Source organism: Podarcis raffonei, chromosome 14 (assembly GCF_027172205.1).
Source record: "Podarcis raffonei isolate rPodRaf1 chromosome 14, rPodRaf1.pri, whole genome shotgun sequence".
NCBI classification, from domain to species: Eukaryota; Metazoa; Chordata; class Lepidosauria; order Squamata; family Lacertidae; genus Podarcis; species Podarcis raffonei.
In genome coordinates this window covers 2,919,384-2,938,549 of record NC_070615.1, presented here as the reverse complement: position 1 = coordinate 2,938,549, position 19,166 = coordinate 2,919,384, and the positions used below count along the sequence as shown (strand labels likewise).

Sequence of the window (19,166 nt, the reverse complement as noted above, 5' to 3'; positions counted from 1 at the left end):
CTTTTCGCATTTATTTGTTTCTGCAATGGAACAGCTTGAGGTTACTGGTCAAGGTTTGGGGCCAGGATATCTCTGATAGACAGCCTTTCCCCACATGGAACATAGGTTATCTAAATTGTGTTGCCATGACGTTATTTTGCTCCCTTTATTTCAACACAAAGCATCAACAACAGTGAATTGTGATTGTATTCAATGGATTGATTTCTGTACTGGACATAGAATAAATAAGCATCCACCTGCAATTTCTGTCCCTATTTCCATTAGGATTCTCTGGATTTTCTGGGACACAAAGCAGGGCTTTCTTGGATGTGGCACCCGGATTATGGAACGCCCTCTTTACAAAGAGGCCTGCTTTGTCCCCTCATTGTTGGCCTTTCCCCCCACATAAGTACAGGCGGCAAACATTTGGGGCATGTCCAGTTGACGTGTGGGTCCTTTTGGATCCAGAAGAAGGCAGAATGGGTGGTGGGGATTGTTATAGGGGTGTGGCGTAAAGTAATGGGGCAGGGGTGCTTATTTGTTCTCCACTGACATGCGCAGCAGCCAGGATTGGAATGCCTGCGCAACTTGGTCACCACCTGTAGTGAAGATGTTTTGATTTTGCCAGGCCTTTCCTTTGAATGAAATTTTACTCCAACTGTGATTGTTTTTTTTTAATAAAAAAAATGGTTGTATCCAGTCCTGACGTGGTTGTTATTTAATATTATTAGTATTGTGGTTTTAGGTATAGGTAGGTAGGTAGGTAGATGTGTGTGGATAGGAGGCATCTATCCATCCCTAGGTATGCAGAGGTAGAGGTATACAGTGTTTTGTTTAGGGTTACGTTCATTTTGACTCAGGAAAATCACTGGGAAAGGTCTCAGTCAGTTTTATTGCACGTACCCAAAGGCTGCCGCAATGTACACAGAATTATTTGACAATTAAAAGAAAATATACTGAATTCAAAAAAAAAGACTTAAAACATTTATATTATTAAAACATTACGTACTCTAAACAAAGCTATAAAAGTACCCCAATGTACAAATAAAAACATTAAACAATAAAATTCATAAGCTAAAATCATCACATGGTCACTAATGTTAAAAACAATATCAATTAATACAGTGTGCAATTTATACCCAGAGTTTGGTGACAAAGATAGAGCATAGCCTTCCTTTCCACTGGGAAAGGAAATGAAGCCGCCATCAGGGGTGGTAACAATGAAACTGACCAATCACCATGCTAGATTCCAACTCCTACTTCACACATTAAATGCTGGCTTCCGTCTGAGACTCAGGAAACACCATGACAGGAAATGAGGCCGCCATCAGGGATAGCAACAGAACTGACGATTCACCGTGCTAGAGAAGAAACTAAAAATCTTAAATTTTTAGTTTCTTCTCATGTTAGATTCACAAAATGTTTAGGGATATGCATACCCCTGCATCCCTCCAGAAAAAAGCACTGGAGATATATATAAAATACTTTTAATACTTCAGCTGCCCTTGTTATAAGTTGTGATGTATGTTGTACAGGAATACAGGGTTTCATAGAGTCATAAAATTGTAGAGTTGGAAGGGACCCCAAGGGCCATCTAGTCTACCCCCCTGCAGTGCTGGAATCTCAGCTATAGCATCCCTGACAGATGGACACCCAACCTCTGCTTCAAAAGCTCCAAGGAAGGAGAGTTCACAGCCTCCCAGGAGAGACCGTTCTGCTGTCAAACAGCTCTTACCACCAGAGAGTTCTTCCTGATGTTAATATTATTATTATTAATGTAATTTTGTATTAGTTTTTTTAATTAATAATGCAATTTATGGGCTCTCCAGAAAAATTCAAAGAATAATTTTTTTATATATAGATATACATATATGAAAACACAGAAGTTACAGGCAACAGAATCATAGCTGTGTCCCCCTTAGAGAATGAGTGGAAACAAAATGAATGAATAAAATAATAATGAAATTAATGATGCTGTTAATTATCAAAATTAAGAGGTGGCTTTCCCCCTTTAACATTTCTGTTTTAATGGGGAATGATGCATCTTTTACATCAATGAACCATTTGTTAAAGGTGCAACCCTTGTGAGAATCACAACCCCTCTTTTCTCTTCTGGCTGATGAATGCTGTCCACCCTGCGATGCCAACGCTTTGGCAGCCAGAAAGATCTGTGAGTGTAGCTGGGAAGATTTTGAACGTTGCTCACCAAGGACTTTCAGAAAGCAATCTGCTAAAAAGCAGCCTCTTTCCCCTTAAGCTGTGAAGCTTGTCTTATGCCATCTGGAACTGGAGCACAAACAGCACTGGAAAGGCAAGGAGAGTTTGGGAGCTTTTAAAACTTCTTTTTAAAAAATAAAATGTGTGCATTCTGGAGAGCCTCCCCAGCTGCTTGGTATTTTGCTGCTTGTTGTAGCCGGCTTGGCTGGAAGGGATCCTGGAGCATGCCCAGAGCCTTTTATGAAGCTAGTAAACCACCGAGTGTATCTCGGACTGCCAGAACTAACTGATTAGAAAATGGAGCTTCTGGTCGATGAAGCTGTGATTGTGAAACATTCAAGCTCCATGTGCAGAGCCTGATGGCTTATAGTACAGTGGTACCTCGGGTTAAGTACTTAATTCGTTCCGGAGGTCCGTTCTTAACCTGAAACTGTTCTTAACCTGAAACACCACTTTAGCTAATGGGGCCTCCTTCTGCTGCTGCTGCCACGCCGCCAGAGAACGATTTCTGTTCTCATCCTGAAGCAAAATTCTTAACCTGAGGTACTATTTCTGGGTTAGCAGCGTCTGTAACCTGAAGTGTATGTAACCTGAAGCGTATGTAACCCAAGGTACTACTGTAAACCTGCTTGGGGAAGAGTTCCAAACTAAGAAGCAACACCAATTTTTCATGTGTGTGTACCCAAACATAAACTTTTCAGTATACTATATTTATTTTACATATTTAAATTCTTACCTGGCTTCTAGGAAGCTCAGGGCAAGTGTGCACATTTCTGGCTTATTGTGGTTAATTGAACAGTAGAATGGATTTCAGGGGTCAGAATCATTGAGCGCCTGTCAACACCCACAGTTCTCCAGGGGGCCCACTGCCCCCCCAAACCTACAGATCCAACTGTCCCTGCTCCCCCTGCCTTCTCTGGCATGCAAGATGTGACTCAAGTGAGAAGCATCCTTCACTTGGCTTGTTTCTCCTCTCTCTGTCCTTATACATGTTGGGTAGGGTCTCATAGGCATAGAACAAGTGAATAGGCAGTGGAAGGAGAAGTGAGGACCCACTAAAGACACACTGTTGTATCTTGTCCACAGACACTCACCTGGGGCTGGCGCAGACAAGTATCATGCTAACAGCCTGATCAGACTGAAATCCAGAAGCTGCAGTTTCCCACTGCATTTGAACACAAAATCATGGGTTGTTTTTCACTTGCAAACCAGGTCCAACAAGCCAGCAACAGGATCCATTTAAGGGATCCTGGTTTGTTGGGGGAAAGCAACCCACAACCCTGGTTTTAGACTTCATGGGAAGCTGTGCTTAATTTTAGCTTGTTTCTCCAACTTATGCCATGGAGGAAGTGATGGGGGCATACAATGGAACGCTGCTAATGCCCCCCAAATTGTCAGAAATCCTGGTTTATCATGACACCTGAACACAACCATGGTTTTCATATCTCCTTAAAGCTTTAATTAGCTTTTCTTCACTGACTCTTGGGAATAAAACATTAAAACTACCTGCAAAGCAATTGAGCCATTTTGTGTTTGGTATTTAGCATACAGTGGTTTCCTTCTGTTTTAGAGGCTGCTGCACCCAGGGGGGTTCAAAACATTAGCCCAGGAAACTGAAACATAAGATGTGGGGGCAGAAATCAGAAACTTAGCAAAATTATGATGCCCTTCTACTTGGTTAAGAATTTGGGTGGGGAAAACGTGAATAGTGTTCACTATAGTGTATACTGTATACTGTAGTGTATACTGTATATCAGTGAATGGGACGCGGGTGGCGCTGTGGGTTAAACCACTGAGCCTAGGGCTTGCCAATCAGAAGGTTGGCAGTTCGAATCCCCGCGACGGGGTGAGCTCCCGTTGCTCGGTCCCTGCTCCTGCCAACCTAGCAGTTCGAAAGCACGTCAAAGTGCAAGTAGATCAATAGGTACCGCTCCAGCGGGAAGGTAAACGGCGTTTCCATGTACTGCTCTGGTTCACCAGAAGCGGCTTAGTCATGCTGGCCACATGACCCGGAAGCTGTACGCTGGCTCCCTTGGCCAATAAAGCGAGATGAGCGCTGCAACCCCAGAGTCGGCCACGACTGGACCTAATGGTCAGGGGTCCCTTTACCTTTACATCAGTGAAGCTGGTAAACGGGAGAGAGAAGAGCATAGAGGTCAGGGGGAAGGAGAAGCCAGGAGAGTGTCGCAGAAGACCTAGGTAGAATCTACACACATATAAAAAATGCTGTGAAAATGCTTTTTTAGAAAACGTTTTGAAAAATATATTGAATTTGCCATAGCTCACCATTGCCATCAAGTGTCACATTTGTAAGTTACACTTTACAACACATTTAAAATGTTTTATTTGCAGCTGTATAGCTGAGTCCCCAGACTCCAGAGTCAAGGCAAAAGGAGCCGAGTTTAAAGGATGGGTGTGGCACAAAGTGATCTGAAAGGAAAGGCTAAAGTAGGGAAACAGGGCAGATGTTTCAGAGGAAAGCTTTCTCATAATCAAATTGTTTTATGGGTAACTGCTCAGCATTCCTAAGAATGTGTGCCCCCTTTCTCATGTCATTACAGCAACTATTTGCTCTTTTAAAAAGAAAAGCCTACAGTATAAGGGGGAGAGTCTATTTTCAGCATAGGGGCCATATTCTCTTCTGGGCAGTTGGCCAAAGGACACATGCAACTGGTGAGCGATGCCAGAGGCAAACGTATGCAGAGCAGCAAATGGACATTTTACCTTCGCGCACATCTCTCTTTAATTCCATCCAGAGAAGCAAGAAACATTGTGCACATTAAAGTTCAATTTTTGTTATACATTACTCATAAAATTGTAGAATGGTAGAGTTGGAAGGGGTCCTGAGGGTCATCTAGTCCAACCCCGGCAATGCAGGAATCTCAGCTGAAGCATCCACGACAGATGGCCATCCAAACTGCTTAAAGACCTCCAAGGAAGGAGAGTCCACTGCCTCCCAAGGGAGTTTGTTCCACTGTCAAACAGCTCTTACTGTCAGAAAGTTCTTCCTGGTCAGAAACTCTTGTCTTGTAACTTGAAGCCATTAGTTCTAGTCCTACCCTCTAGAGCAGGTATAAGCAAACTCAGGCCTCCAGATGTTTGGAGACTATAATTCCCATTATCCCTGACCACTGGTCCTGTTAGCTAGGGATGATGGGAGTTGTAGTCCCAAAACATCTGGAGGGCCAAGTTTGCCTACGCCTGCTCTACAGCTGGAGAAAACAAGCTTGCTCCATCTTCCACATGGCAGCTCTTTAGAACGGTGACAATGGCTGCCGTACCTCCTCTCAGTCTCCTCTTTTCCAGGCAGAACATACCCAACTATGATTTATACTTCATTTCTGTAAGACTTTTTGAAATCGTTTTCTTTAAAAGAGAGAGAGAGAGAGCATTAAACATCAACAGGAAGTCTCTCAGCAAGAAAAAGATGAATTATGTCCGCTGCCTTTTAAATGTTATTTCTCCGCCCCCCCCCCAGTTAATGTTATTTCCTTAATCGAGGTCTGAATCCACTATCTTGCTTGCAACAGCAATATGGATTCCTTCTGGAATGTACAAGAATAAGTACTCTTTTTTTTACTTTTTAAAAAAAGACTACTGAGACATTGGCAAACTGTCCCCTCCCTTTTTAATGAAAGTTTTAAGCTTCCACCATCTGTTCTGCCCATAATTATGCAGTCCAAAATAACATTATTTTACAGCTATATCAGTAAGTGCAAAGACATTAGCGATCTGCTTCCATGCTGCATTTACACAGAGCCTTCTCGAGAGTTCTCACTCAGCCCACACATTCCAAAAGGCAACTGGTTCATATCAGATACTGTCTTTCTACTACCGCAAGCCATGTGTAACATTTCAATTGCAAGTACCATTGCCAATTAGCCTCTTTTATAAAATCCAACAAGGAAATCAAATGTGTATTGTCAAATACCTCATGTTCTATATAGCCTGGGATGCTGAAGTTCTCCACACCCCCAAAAATCACTGATCTGACCTGACTTGTCTCAAAAAAGGGTATCATGAAGCTGGGAGCGGTGCAGAAAAGGACAACGAAACCCATGGATAGCCAGTGTCCCCACTAGATGTTTTATTATTATTATTTTATTATTATTATTTCAGAAAAGTACATACTTCTTGATTGAGGTTTGTCTACAAGCGGGTTTTCAACAACAAACTGCCAACATAAACAGAGATGTTGTTGATCTCAAGCTCCCATGTCTCCAAGCCAGCATGGCCAATGCTCAGGTAGGCTGGTATTTGTAAGCCAGCCACAACTGGATGGCAAAAGCTACCCTTTTGCAAACCTATTAAGGTCATTGTTGGAGGCAGAATACCTCTGGATACCAGTTGCTGGGAATCAGATGTTGTGCTCAGACCTGTTTGTGGGCTTGCCACAAGTGTCTGGTTGGCCAGTGTGGGAATAATAATAATAATAATAACAACAACAACAACAACAACAACAACAACAACAACAACAACAACAATAACAATAATAATAATTCATTTATACCCTGCCCATCTGGCTGGGTTTCCCCAGTCACTTTGGGCAGCTCCCAACAGAATATTAGAACACGATAAAACATCAAACATTAAAAACTTCCCTAAACAGGGCTGCCTTCAGATGTCTTCTAAAAGTCAGATAGTTGTTTATTTCCTTGACATCTGGTGGGAGGGCATTCCACAGGGTGAGAACCACTACTGAGAAGGCCCTCTGCCTGGTTCTCTGTAACCTCACTTCTCACAGTGAGAGAACCGCCAGAAGGCCCTTGGAGCTGGATCTCAGTGTCCGGGCTGGACGATGTGGGTGGAGACATTCCTTCAGGTCTACAGGGCCAAGACCGTTTAGGGCTTTAAAGGTCAGCACCTTTAAATTGTGCTTGGAAACGTACTGGGACTGAATGTAAATCCTTTAGGACCAGTGTTATATGGTCTTAGCGTCCACTCCCAGTCACCAGTCTACCTGCCGCATTCTCGATTAGTTGTAGTTTCCGAGTCACCTTCAAAGGTAGCCCCACGTAGAGTGCATTGCAGTAGTCCAGGCAGGAGATTACCAGAGCGTGCAGCACTCTGGCAAGGTGGTGAGCTGGCAGGTAGGGTCTCAGCCTGCGTACCAGATGGAGCTGGTAAACAGCTGCCCTGGACAAAGAATTGACCTGCACCTCCATGGACAGCTGTAAGTCCAAAATGACTCCCAGGCTGCGCACCTGGTCCTTCAGGAGGACAGTTACCACATTCAGGACCAGGGAGTCCTGCACACCTGCCTGCCCCTGTCCCCCCAAAACAGTACAGTCGTACCTTGGTTGTCGAACACCCCAGAACTTGGACGTTTTGACTCCCAAATGCTGCAAACCTGGAAGTGATTGTTCCAGTGATTGCGAATGCTCTTTTGGAACCCAAATGTCCAACAGAACTTACATGGCTTGTGATTGGCTGCAGGAGCCACAATTTGGTTTTCAAATGTTTTGGAAGTAGAATGGACTTCTGGAACGGATTCCGTTCGATCTCCAAGGTATGGCTGTACTTCTGTCTTGTCAGGATTCAACGTCAATCTGTTAGCTGCCATCCATCCCCCAATCGCCTCCAGATACTCACACAGTGAACAGGGAACAGGATACTAGACTAGCTGGGAATTTGGTCTAATCCAGTCTCAGGGCTCTTCTTACCTTCTTAAGAGGCAGGGACAAAAAAGGCTAAAGCACAGATGGGATGATGAGAGTTGCAGCTCATGAATAAATAAAAAATAGGTGGGAAAGTGTTAGGCATCTGGGAAACAAGACCTTGGCAATCCTACTGGCAGTTGAACCCAATGTGTTCTGACTATACTCACTTTTAGCTTTAGGCACAATCCCTGGAACGTAACCCATGTGTCAGTTGCAGGCTTACTATATATGAAGCTGAGGCCAGTGTGGTGCAGTGGTTAAGAGCGGTAGTCTCGTAATCTGGGGAATCGGGTTCGCTTCTCCGCTCCTCCACCTGCAGCTGCTGGGTGACCTTGGGCCAGTCACACTTCTCTGAAGTCTCTCAGCCTCACTCACCTCACAGAGTGTTTGTTGTGGGGGAGGAAGGGAAAAGGAGATTGTGAGCCGCTTTGAGACTCCTTCGGGTAGTGATAAAGTGGGATATCAAATCCAAACTCTTCTTCTTCTTCTTCTTCTTCTTCTTCTTCTTCATGTCCCCTTGTGGATATGCTGCTGTTTGTTTTCCCTGAAAAGGCTTATGAGACTTCCTGCTTCCTGTTGCATGTCCATGGCATTCCATCAATCCTATTTTAATCAAAGTCCCTTTGGTATTCCTATTGGACCTTCCTATACTTTTCTGTCTCTGATTTTTTATTTTTTTTAAAGAAACATTTTGTTCAAAAGCAGCTTGTTCTCTCAGTCTCGCCATGTGATTTAATATCAGTCGCTAGGAGTGCTCAGCTTGTTAGGAAACGTAAGAATTAAATGAGTCACTGGGAGGAGAAAAAAATGTTTTTATGCTTGATAATGAATAGGCCAGCTTCTCTGCAGGTGTAAAGTTGACACATTTCTTTTGAAATCAAGGGCAGTGTGCTAGCAAGGAGGAATCCTTATTCCGTCGGCAAGGGATGTGAGACAATTGTCTTGTGCAGCAGTGGCTCTGTGTGGGTGAAAGACAGAATGAAAGAGAAGCCAAGTGTAGGTAGCTCCCACCCTGGAGATAAAAAGTCTTAGATAAAAAGTCTGGCTAGATCAGGCCAAAGACCCATTTAGTGCAATGTTCTTACAGTGCCCAAGAGTAATGACCAGGGGTGTGATCTTGAATAAAATATTGGGGGGGGGGGAGGTAAGCCCTACCCAGCATAATCAATCAATAAACCAACCAACCAACCAACCAACCGTAATCAAGGTCGAAGTGACCTCTTGGCACCTAGGAGTTGGCTCTTATGGTAATGATGGAATAATCTGGCAATTTTTGTTTTCTCAGATTCTCATTTTTCCAGTCTTAAATTCAGTTCTCCACATTTCTTCAGCAATCTGTGGTGTTTTTTAAATCCTCATAAAAATTATTCAACATTTTAGTGCAATTTCTCTTAATAAATGCATTGCTGCCTGCAGTTTGGACCAAGGTATTCATTATTGCAAGTAGTTTAACTTAATGCATTTCCGTATTTTATTTTCACTAAGGAATTGATTTGTGTGACACTTTCCCCGAATATTTGCATTCTGTTGTTGGAGAACTGTAATGCAAAATTCAGAATTTTGATGGATGGCTGTGTTTTGGTTCTCACATTGTTTCTGAAAGTGTGGAATGAGAGATTCGGTTTTAAAGGTGAACTGAACTGAATTCCTCTGAACACTGGCACCCGCTGCAGTTCCTTGGCCATCAGTCATGACATGAGTCAAGGAGCAGCGCTCTGCCCACTGACTACCTATGGTGTCACATCCTGTCTGTTTATATGTTGGGGATGCACACCTGGGAGGGCAGTGCAGGCTCCCCTGTTGTGTGAAATTCTGCACGATCAGGGTTCCACATGCTCTGGTCAGGCTTCATTCCATGCTCCCCAATAGAGAGCTGGCAAGGGGCATAATGATAGCCCTGCTCTCCCCCTCACATTATTATATACAAAGGGTGCCATTTCAACACATTTCACGCTATACATTTAAAGTGTGATGGTGCTTCTCTAAACAGCTATGCTTCCCCCCAAGAATCCTGGGAGCTGCGCTGTGTTACGGGACCCCCCTCCCCTTCCCAGAGCTACAGTTCTCAGAATGGCTTAATGACCCGTCCCTCTTCATGGGGAACCATGAAACACCCATAACAAACAGCAGCTCCCATCCTTCTTTGTGGGGGAGCCAAGACCATTTAAAGTGCTCTCGTAATGCTTTAAATGTATGGTGTGAATGTGGTCATGGAGTGGAAAGAGTAGGTTGTCTTTAGCTTTAATATCCTCCTTCGTTATGCGGAGGTTAACTTGAAGACGATAAATTCTCTAGGCAACATCATCATCCCTGACATTTTCTGCAAGCAGAGTGTGTCTGTGTGTAGGAGGCAAGGGGTGGGGGGGTGGGGGCTTGCCTGAATATCTGCTGAAACCATCAACAGGCTTATTTTATCTTCTAACTAGCTGTAATTTTTGGAGTCTATTGGTGCATACTGGAGATGGCAATAAATATTTTAAAGCCCGTTTTTTATGTGTAGAGATTATGCACTGAGGAACAACATACCTCATACAGAATCCGCTGAGGGCTACGGATGTTTATAAAGAAATGGTTCTTCACAAAACAGAGTGACAGGGTTCGTTGTTAGCCAAAAAAGAAGGCCCCTTGTTGTTTCAAAACACTTACCAGCCTTAGCAAATCAATACAGGGTGAAATGCTTTTGTTGCCACCTTGTTTTAAGGATTGTGATTAGGAAAGAGCACAGGGAACTTGGTTCTTGGTCTTGGTTCTCCCCATTGTATGTTTTCTCTCAAACAGAAAATAAAATTGCATTAAGATGCTGATTAATTTTCAGGAGGAATCTTTTTATTAAAAGAATTGCAAAGTGCTTCAAAATATGGATAACCAAATTTAAATCTGGAAGAAAGAGAAACAGAGAACAAAAATTGACAGATTATTCCATCCCTATTTGTACCTAGGACTGTAAGCCAACCATTATTTCTATTAGCCAGCTGGGAACTCTCTCCTCCAATGATACTACAAGACAAACAAGACTCCTTCTCCCAGTCCCACCATTCAATGCCTCTCCCAATTCTTTCTACACTTAGGTGTGTGGTCTCCTCTTCTGTGACCCCCCAACTCTACTCTCTTTCAAGGAAAAACCTCCTCCATTGCAGGGGGTTGGACTAGATGACTCTTGGGATCCCTTTGAACTTTCCAGTTCTAGTATTGTGTGAAATACCTGAGCAAAATCAGGCAATCTGGTGTGGATGTTCTCGTTTACAAACACCTCCCCTTTCCCTTTGCACAGGAATAAGTTAATTGTTCATTGTACTATGTAAGTTATATTCAATTATGATAATGCAAATCAGGAATCTAAAGAGGTGGTACCGATAAAGCAAACATGAGTGTGATTAAGAATATGAAAATGCTTTGGGGATAATTATGAAATTGCTTTGGGGATAATTTATTTTGTTGTTCTCTAGTTGGAAAGTGTAACCAGTGTGATAGTTGGATATTTCATTGTGAAAGAAACAAAGATAGTCCTAAGGACTTTATCTTGTAAGAAATAGTTTTGTTTGATGGATAAGGCTACGCATTGACAAGGTTTGCTGAATATTCACTTCTTAAAATGCAGGTGGGAGATAATAATTGGAATTGTAAGATGACAGTTATACCCTTCATGGTAAATATTTGTTGCACTTCAAAGCACTCAGTGCTTTAAGAATGAATGACAAGGAGGTAATTAGGGCAATTAGGTTAGATGTATACGGTATGTTTTGAGGTCCTGGAAAAGTAGACGACTGAGCCTTTTTAATGGTGAAAGCTACATGCTATAAGTTTATATTCTATCTAATAACATAAAATAGGTGTATTTGCATGATGATTAGATTTTAAAAAATAAAAATAAACAATTTCTCTCTTCTTGTGCTTTGGAAAGTCTCTTCATCTTCTGGCTTCTGTGATCCAGTCCAGAATTTGGGTAGAGATGAATCAACCAATTTTGCTCTCCACCAAAATGTTTCAGAGCAGGACCCAAGGCATCTGCTCATCTGCAAGGAATCCTGCACATACCAGCTGATGAGAGTAGGTTGCTGGAACCCAGCGCCATGACATCCCATCTCCCAAGGATGGTGAACCACCAACAGCTCTGGTGTAGGGCTTGCATGTCCTGTTCTCTAAATCTCTAGAACCCCTTCAGAATTTTAATGATGCCACTGAGCTCTTGTAAGATTGTAGAATATCATAGAGTTGGAAGGGACCCCAATGCAGGAATCTCAACATGTGGTCCCCCATCCAATTTGTAACCCAACCGGATGCTACTTATGTGCTAGCAGGAGGTTGTAGCATGACCACAAACACTGCACTGTCTCAGAGATTATGGGCTTCCCCATCCTTATTATATGTGCAGTCTGCACTAGGGACAGACAGGAAAGGATGTTTCTTTCTCCCCCTCCCCCATTGCCAAAGCAAATAACTTTGCATTTGCAGAGAGAAGATACTGCAATGTAAAAGGGAGCAGGTAAGTATTATTCAGAAGGGACGTGGGTGGCGCTGTGGGTTAAACCACAGAGCCTAGGACTTGCCGATCAGAAGGTTGGTGGTTCGAATCCCCGCAATGGGGTGAGCTCCCGTTGCTCGGTCCCAGCTCCTGCCAACCTAGCAGTTTGAAAGCATGCCAGTGCAAGTAGATAAATAGGTACTGCTCCGGCGGGAAGGTAAACGGTGTTTCCATGCGCTGCTCTGGTTCGCCAAAAGCGGCTTAGTCATGCTGGCCACATGACCCAGAAGCTGTAAGCCGGCTCCCTTGGCCAGTAAAGCGAGATGAGCACTGCAAACCCAGAGTCAGTCATGACTGGACCTAATGGTCAGGGGTGCCGTTACCTTTTTAAGTATTCTTCAGCCATCTCTGGAGGAAGCTACAGCTTGCTGTAATATTTTGTGACATTTTACATAATGCTCTTCAGTCTAGTTGCACGTCATTATAGAAAGCTTCACTCAAATGCCCTCTATGCAGATCATGGTGATAACGCAAAGAAGTCTGGAAGACCATCCACCTCTTACTAATGTGTGTGCTTTTCATGTTGATCTGCTCCAATTTCCCCAAGGAATATTTGATCCTGATAACAAGGGCACGTTCTTTGTGGAGTCAGGGAGGGGAAAAAACCTTATCCCAGAGTTTCCTCAGAGATCAAACAACTGCCAACCACCTCAAAATTAATTTCCTGTTAAGCAGACCACAGGGAGATATATCTCTCTTATCATTTTTCAAAAGCTTTTACTATGACAAACTATCTCACATCACAAACTGCTTCTCCACCCTCACACATTTCTGGGTGCTGGCCAGTGATGATCCTCTTGTGTTCCTGGTCTGTAGGAATTCTGGCATATCTGAAGCTGCTGTTTTTGGGCCCCTAGAACAATCTGGGCAAGGAAAGCTTAGCACTTAGCTACTTTTGCCATTCAGCTTAGCCTAATGATTCTCACTGAAATCCAGGAAATCCAGAAACCTTATTCTTGGCATCCATCTGTCTCAAGCAACAATGGAGTGTTCTGGGGGTGAAGTCAAACTGCTGCAGTAGCAGCCCCAAAGTGGCCTCCCCAGGACAGTGTGTACAGAGGTCCTGGTCTGCCCAGATGACAAGACCCTTGGCCTTGCTGATGTGGTCCAAAAGAAAGCAGAACAATACATTTGGCACCAGCTTGGCTGCAGGAGTTGCCGGAAGGAAGTGTACAAGGCACCATCCAACTGTCTTAGGGATTCCACTCTGGATCTTCTTAGGGTTTACTTCTTAGCCTTTTCTTCTCCCAAGACATCCCACAAGGGACCAGAGTTTTCCTTCCACTAGATGGGCTCCCTTCCCAGGTGGACAAGCCCCATCTGCCCCTCACTTCCCTCTACAGCAGAGCTTTCCAAACTTTTCATGTTGGTGACATAGACATGCATCATTTTGTGACACAGTAATTCTGTTTCCTAGCAAACCAGAGGTTAAACTCACCCCTTTCCAGCCCCAGGAGGAGCACGTGGAGTGTTTGTGTGACACACTTACACACAGTTTGGAAAGCTCTTCTCTACAGCATGTGCAGAAACTACCTGGACCCACTATTGGTCTCGCCCACTCAGTCTGCATAATACTTTAAACCTCTGGCAGACTGGCAGCAGTGTAGTGCCCTCAGTAGTTTTGTAGACTACAATTCCCATCATCAGTTTGTCCGACAGAGGCAGTATTCACACCATACATTTAAAGAGCTATCGTGCCATGGCTTGCCCCAGAGAATCCTGGGAGCTGCAGTTGTGAAGGGTGCTGAGAGTTCTTAGGAGACACCTCTTCCCCGCACAGAGCTGCAGTTCCCAGAGTGGCTTAACAATCAATTCTTCTTCCCAAACACAAAAACTTCCCCTGTGATAAGTCCAGGAGCCATTTACTACCTGATGACTTGTCTAGGCTGAGCCTAAAAACAGATATGGAAAGGTGCATGCAGACTGAGCTGTTTATTCAGAGTTCATTGCTTTTTACATTGTTAAAAAGTTGGGAAGGAAAAACTACTAAGCATTTATGAGTTTCTGATGCTAATGAGTGGGCCCTTTCTGCTGAGGTAATGAAACCTGAGTGAGCTCCTCATCACTGTGTCCTAAATTGGAACAAAAGGAATTGCACTGCAAATTACACATTGATTTCCTTTTGTATCTTGAAAGTGCTAGGTATTACTGATCAATATGAGTTGGCAGTCATTGCTTTTAATTGCTGTGGACTCATTTCTTTCAGGGGAGGAATAACTAGCTCCCCCCCCCCCCATTCGTCAGGGCACGCTTCCTTCCATATTTGAAATATTTATTCTCGTTTTTTATATAGCCATGAAGATTTGTACCTTGCTGATCCTGTTCTTCCATCAAAATGAATGTGTCTTCTGTTTTCCTGTGGCCACATTCGCACTGTACATATAAAACGCTATGATACCACTTTAAACAGTCAAGGCTTCCCCCAAAGAATTCTGGGTACTGTAGTTTGTTAAGGGTGTTCAGAGTTGTTAGGAAACGGCCCTATTCTCCTCACAGAGCTACAATTCCCAAAGGGATTGACTGTTAAATCACTCTGGAAATTGTAGCTCTGGGAGGGATTAGGGTTCGCCTAGCAACTCTCAGCACCTTTAACAAACTACAGCACCCAGAATTATTTTGGGGAAGTTATGACCATTTAAATTAAATAATAATATTTAAATTGTGCAGGAGATTATTGCTTTTGTTACTATGTTATGTGTTTTTGTGTTTTTATATTGTAAACCGCCCTGTGATTCTTTGGTGAAGTGCAGAATAGAAATTTAATAAAGAATATAGTGTATCATGGTATCATACACAGCATACCCTCCAACATTTCTCTGATGAAAATAGGGATGTCCTATTCCACAGTAATAATAAAGAGATTGCCAGTGTGCCCTCTGGGGAGGTGCTCTGGCAATTGGCAAAGGGAGGATCTGGGTGCAGACACTTTGCCCTTCCGTGTCCCTGGTCATCTTCAAAAGGACCCAGCAGGGTGAAGCTTCTTTACCTTGGCGCTTGCTTTTGAGGATTGCCGTGGAATTGGGGGGGGGGGCGGGGAGGCTCCCTTATCAAAAATATTAGGGGGCCTGCCCCCAGAGGGCGCCACTAGTGGCCCTTGACCACACGGGGAAATTTGCCCGTTTCTGTCCTGTGTGTATATGCAGGAAGCAGCCCTGCGCCTCAACCTGTGTCCTGTTGTCATGAGGTGGGCAGGGCAGTCTCTGATGAGGCCCTTCCAGTGGTTGACTTTTAGAGCCAGCCTGTACAGTGGTACCTCGGGTTACATACGCTTCAGGTTACATTACGCTTAAGGTTACAGACTCCGCTAACCCAGAAATAGTGCTTCAGGTTAAGAACTTTGCTTCAGGATGAGAACAGAAATTGTGCTCCAGCGGTGCGGCGGCAGCAGGAGGCCCCATTAGCTAAAGCGGTGCTTCAGGTTAAGAACAGTTTCAGGTTAAGAACAGACCTCCGGAACGAATTAAGTACTTAACTCGAGGTAGCACTGTATGAAATAAGGGAGGATTGACTACAAGCCTGAAGGATAGAATCATAGAATCATAGAGTTGGAAGAGACCACAAGGGCCATCGAGTCCAACCCCCTGCCAAGCAGGAAACACCATCAGAGCACTCCTGACATATGGTTGTCAAGCTTCTGCTTAAAGACCTCCAAAGAAGGAGACTCCACCACACTCCTTGGCAGCAAATTCCACTGTCAAACAGCTCTTACTGTCAGGAAGTTCTTCCTAATGTTTAGGTGGAATCTTCTTTCTTGTAGTTTGGATCCATTGCTCCGTGTCCGCTTCTCTGGAGCAGCAGAAAACAACCTTTCTCCCTCCTCTATGTGACATCCTTTTATATATTTGAACATGACTATCATATCACCCCTTAGCCTCCTCTTCTCCAGGCTAAACATGCCCAGCTCCCTTAGCCGTTCCTCATAAGGCATCGTTTCCAGGCCTTTGACCATTTTGGTTGCCCTCCTCTGGACACGTTCCAGTTTGTCAGTGTCCTTCTTGAACTGTGGCGCCCAGAACTGGACACAGTACTCCAGGTGAGGTCTGACCAGAGCAGAATACAGTGGCGCTATTACTTCCCTTGATCTAGATGCTATACTCCTATTGATGCAGCCCAGAATTGCATTGGCTTTTTTAGCTGCCGCGTCACACTGTTGGCTCATGTCAAGTTTGTGGTCAACCAAGACTCCTAGATCCTTTTCACATGTACTGCTCTCAAGCCAGGTGTCACCCATCTTGTATTTGTGCCTCTCATTTTTTTTGCCCAAGTGCAATACTTTACATTTCTCCCTGTTAAAATTCATCTTGTTTGTTTTGGCCCAGTTCTCTAATCTGTCAAGGTCGTTTTGAAGTGTGATCCTGTCCTCTGGGGTGTTAGCCATCCCTCCCAGAATGGAGAGTGAAGGGGCAGGTCACTTTGAAAGACATGTTATATGGAACAGTAACTAGCAGTCTAATTAGTATTCTCTGTTGAGAGGTGCAGATTATTCCCTTTTTAATCACATTTATAGTGACAAATCAATATTGCCTGAAATGGCACTTTTAACTGCTTGATTTAATATGAACACTCACTAACAATCTCATCATTATTACGATGGGCAAATGGTTGTTTTCAGAGCAGTGACATTTTTTTCAACTTCCATTTAATGTGCTGCTTTTCCCAAGCTTCCAATGCTCCTGATTCCTCCCTCTGGCCCTGGTTGGCTCTCAGCCTCTTTATGGCCTTCACAGTTTCCTTTGTAATGCACCAGCAATTTGTCCAACAATCCCTTGCATGTGTGGTGCACCTCTGCCCCTGCAGTCTAGATTCTATGCTCAAGAGACTTGATGCTGCATGACCTGATCTCAATAATAGCCTCAATCATTTTTCTGGAGTCCTTTTGTCTCTGGGGGGCACAGAGGTGTGTGTGGGGGGGGGAGTATGTTCTCTTTTTATCTCTCTGTTTGAACAAATACCACAGATGGAAAGAAAACAGTGACTGTGGTACATTTTTCTGTCTTGGTTGTAAATTTTGCAGTGGTTAGCAGTTGATTTGTGATTTCAGTGCTTGTGTGGTTGAATAGCTTTTAAAAATAAGATTAGATCAAGTCATGGAGGATAAGGCTATTGATGGCCATAGTCTACCCATTGTGCTGGAGGCTCTGACTACCTGTTTGGAATCACAAGTGAGGAGAGCTTTTCCCACAGGCGTGGGCTCACCCTTGTGAGAACAGGATGCTGGTCCACGTGGGCCTTGGGCTTGAGGCAGCAGCCAGGCTCTTCTCATATTCTTCTGTAGGGAATGGAGCAAGGCCTTCATTTTCCTGTTTGGGGCTGTTTCAAATGCTTAGAAGCCATAGCCTAACTTTTAAGGCCTCGGGCAACTAGAATCACACTTTTAAAATGTCTAAACAGCTCTTTGAATGCCACAGAATAAGTTTCTTAAAGCTGTGTGGTGGATGACTCTTGTTCCGAAAAGCGTGGTCAGAATTAAACGGTTCAGGAACTCAGACCAGACCAAATTTCATAAAACCATACGTAGACTTTACTAAAACAAAACTCTATAAGAAATAATTACACAGATTAAAATAGCTCAGAAGGTAAGAAAGCAACAAACATTAACTTATCCAGCCAATTAACATAAACATTTACACTTAAGTCTCAGTAGGCTGAGTGACAGAACAAGATGCTGTCAAAAGCCCAAATAGACACTAGACACTAAGCTTGACTGGCTGCCGAGAGCTCCCACCAATCCAGCTTTTATGGGACTTAGACCATCGGCGTTCACCTCTTCCACTCAATTACCTTTTGACACTGGCCTTGAAGTCTTAACAGTGTGGGAATGTTAAGGATAGTAGGAAAGGATATATTGAAGAAGTATTATCCTTCCTTCACTCATGCTAGTAAGTGACGTAGCAGAGCAGATTCCCCTCAATATAGCTGGAAGCTAGTTTGAAGATTCATTTGAATCTCTTAGTTAAGTTTATTCCTGGTGTCCCCTTTTGATCCCTCTTAAAAGAATAGAGACACAAGAGTCTTTCTGAGTAAAGTAACAAAAAGTTTACTCACATTTCAGTTCACGATATGATCCCTGAAAGGCAGGCTTTACTTGGTAGTTACATAAAGAAATTGTGAGTTTGTCTCAGATGGAGACTGAACTCATGTACTGCTGGCTGAGAGCCAGCAGACAGCAAAATTATATTAAGATAAAATGGTTGCAGGAGAGCAGCATGGCAGCGAAAGAACAACAAGACAATAGAAAGACAAAACTAGATGAACTGAGAAAATGGCTGCGTGACTCAGCTCTTTTGTGGAGTCAGCCAGAGCCACGCCCATCTCCCAGGTCCCATGCAGAGGGAGGATGCTCCAGACCAGAGGAACAGGAAGTTACCCTGACTGGATGTCCCCTTTCCTGTGCCCACTCTAGGGAAATAAGGAATGTTGCCTTTGACTGCACCAGTGGATTACATCCCACAAACAGGAGACAGCAGTATGTTGGCTCCTTATTTCTGAGGTTCTAACCCAGTCCCATAAACCCATCTTAAAGGGATGATATTACCACATACGGAAACATGAGGATGTGTCTGTCTATAGTGGCATGGAAGGATTTTTGAAATTGAGGACAGCATATTTCATCAATTCCATTGTCTTGAGGAAACAAATAATTTATAATAGGGCGATATTAGGAAATGTGAACAGTTAAAAATAGATTAAATGTGTGAGTGACAACTGCCTAGATTGGGAAGTTGTTCTTAGCCACAAGCAACTGATGGGCTTTAGAATTAATGAATTTGCATCTCTTTGGAACAGGT

General features: G+C 43.6%; 1 protein-coding gene across 8 annotated transcripts in view; it reads left to right on the top strand.

Annotated features, from left to right (window-relative positions):
• Positions 1-19,166, top strand: part of APBA2 (amyloid beta precursor protein binding family A member 2) — a 110,476-nt gene that overhangs the window by 41,350 nt on the left and 49,960 nt on the right. The gene's annotated exons all lie outside the window — the stretch shown is intronic.